We start from the raw sequence: 3,050 nt of genomic DNA, 5'->3' as shown, positions 1-3,050 counted from the left end.
GCCCAGTGTCACTACAGTAAATATTAGCCCATGGTTATTGTGGCCTAGTTTTCAAAAATAGGTTATTGCAGCCACTAGCAAACCGCGGAAAAAGAACTGCATTGACTACAAGCAAACAAATAAACAAGAAAACAAGGAAATAAATAATCAAGCAACTAACGCTAGGCTATCACGGCTATTACACATATTAAATCCACTGGGCATCAAAGTTCGCCACCAGTGCAAATATAGGGAACAAAGCGGCATATCATATACACTGGTTGTCAAAGTTGGCGACCAGCGCAAATAAACACCATAGCAAAACAAATCAAGAACTGAAACCACTTCAGGAGATCTCAAGAAACAATATCCTGGGTACCCATAATGCTGGCAAGATGGTTAGCAAGCTTATTAACTTTCTCTTGTCTGGCGCTTAAATCCTCCAATGCTTGCTGTTGCACCAGGAAATATGCATCTGAATTCTGCAAGGACTTCCTCAGTCCTTCAGCTTCCTGTCGCGGCACATCTGACCGATATCTTTCAAATTGAAGTTGAGACTCAAGAAGACAAACTGATTCAGGCAGCGAGTTCGAAGAGCTTATGCCAGCAGTAGTGGCCAGTAACTCGAACACTACATCAAGGCAAGACTTTTGGGTTCTCTCACTGTCGTCAAGATAGTTTTTGTCAGCTTTCTTGGAGACCAACAGGGATGTCTCACTATCTTGAACCTTATCTACATTACTTCCTTTACAATTTCATAACGCGGTACTGTTCTCCAATATTTTGTCCTCACTCTAAAAGAGAAACAAGCAGACACATCACAGGTTTACCATGTTGTATATGAAACTCATTTTGGTAAATGAGTTCAATAGTAAAGTGGACAGAATAACAACATGAAACATACATATATCTGAAGGAAATATGCCCTAGAGGCAATAATAAAGTTATTATTTATTTCCTTATTTCATGATAAATGTTTATTATTCATGCTAGAATTGTATTAACCGGAAACATGATACATGTGTGAATACATAGACAAACATAGTGTCACTAGTATGCCTCTACTTGACTAGCTCGTGAATCAAAGATGGTTATGTTTCCTAGCCATGGACAAAAGAGTTGTCATTTGATTAATGGGATCACATCATTTGGAGAATGATGTGATTGACATGACCCTTTCCGTTAGCCTAGCACTTGATCGTTTAGTATGTTGCTATTGCTTTCTTCATGACTTATACAAAGTTCCTGCAACTATGAGATTGTGCAACTCACGTTTACCGGAAGAACACTTTGTGTGCTACCAAACGTCACAACGTAACTGGGTGATTATAAAGGTTCTCTACAGGTGTTTCCGAAGGTACATGTTGGGTTGGTATAATTCGATATTAGGTTTTGCCACACCGATTGTCGAAGAGGTATCTCTGGGCCCTCTCGGTAATACTCATCACCTAAGCCTTGCAAGCATTGTAACTAATGAGTTAGTTATATGATGATGTGTTACAGGACGAGTAAAGAGACTTGCCGATAACGAGATTGAACTAGGTATTGGATACCGATGATCAAATCTTGGGCACGTAACATACCGATGACAAAGGGAACAACGTATGTTGTTATGCGGTTTGACCGATAAAGATCTTCGTAGAATATGTAGGAACCAATATGGGCATCCAGGTTCCGCTATTGGTTATTGACCGAGAATAGTTCTAGGTCATGTCTACATAGTTCTCGAACCCGTAGGGTCCGCACGCTTAATGTTACAATGACAATTTTATTATGAGTTTACAAGTTTTGATGTACCAAAGTTTGTTCGGAGTCCCAGATGTGATCACGGACATGACGAGGAGTCTCAAAATGGTCGAGACATAAAGATTGATATATTGGACGACTATATTCGGACACCGGAAGTGTTCCGGGTGATTTCGGAGAAAACCGGAGTGCCGGAGGGTTAACGGAACCCCCCCTCCCCCCGGAGAGTTAATGGGCCACATGGGCCTTGGTGGGAAGAGAGAGGGGCGGCCAGGAAGGGCCGCGTGCCCCCTCTCCCTCTGGTCCGAATTGGACTAGGAGGGGGGGGGGCGGCGCCCCCCTCTTTCCTTCCCCTCCTCTCCCCCTTCCTTCCCCTCCTAGTAGGAGTAGGAAAGGAGGAGTTCTACTCCTACTAGGAGGAGGACTCCTCCTCCTGGAGCGCCCAACAAGGGCCGGCCGGCCTCCCCCCTCCCTCCTTTATATATGGGGGCAGGGGGCACCCCATAGACACACAAGTTGATCTATGGATCATTCCTTAGCCATGTGCGGTGCCCCCCTCCACCATATTCTACCCCGGTCATATCGTCGCGGAGTTTAGGCGAAGCACTGCACTGGTAGAACATCATCATCATCACCACGCCGTCGTGTTGACGAAACTCATCCCCGAAGCTTTGCTGGATAGGAGCCCGGGGATCGTCATCGAGCTGAACGTGTGCTGAACTCGGAGGTGCCGTACGTTCGGTGCTTGGATCGGTCGGATCGTGAAGACGTACGACTACATCAACCGCGTTGTCATAATGCTTCCGCTTATGGTCTATGAGGGTACGTGGACGAACACTCTCCCCTCTCGTTGCTATGCATCACCATGATCTTGCGTGTGCGTAGGAATTTTTTTGAAATTACTACGTTCCCCAAGAGTGGTATCAGAGCCAGGTTTCATGCGTTGATGTTATATGCACGACTAGAACACAAGTGAGTTGTGGGCGATACAAGTTATACTGCTTACCAGCATGTCATACTTTGGTTCGGCGGTATTGTGAGATCAAGCAGCCCGGACCGACATTACGCGTACGCTTACGCGAGACTGGTTTCACCGTTGCGAGCATTCGTGCTTAAAGGTGGCTGGCGGGTGTCTGTCTCTCTCACTTTAGCTGAATCGAGTGTGGCTACGCCCGGTCCTTGCGAAGGTTAAAACAGCACCAACTTGACAAACTATCGTTGTGGTTTTTATGCGTAGGTAAGAACGGTTCTTGCTAGAAGCCCGTAGCAGCCACGTAAAATTTGCAACAACAAAGTATTGGACGTCTAACTTGTTTTTGCAGGGC

Source organism: Triticum aestivum, chromosome 6B, assembly GCF_018294505.1.
Source record: "Triticum aestivum cultivar Chinese Spring chromosome 6B, IWGSC CS RefSeq v2.1, whole genome shotgun sequence".
Taxonomy (NCBI): domain Eukaryota; kingdom Viridiplantae; phylum Streptophyta; class Magnoliopsida; order Poales; family Poaceae; genus Triticum; species Triticum aestivum.
The sequence above is the reverse complement of the archived record's forward strand: the minus strand, read 5'-3'. Positions refer to the sequence as shown.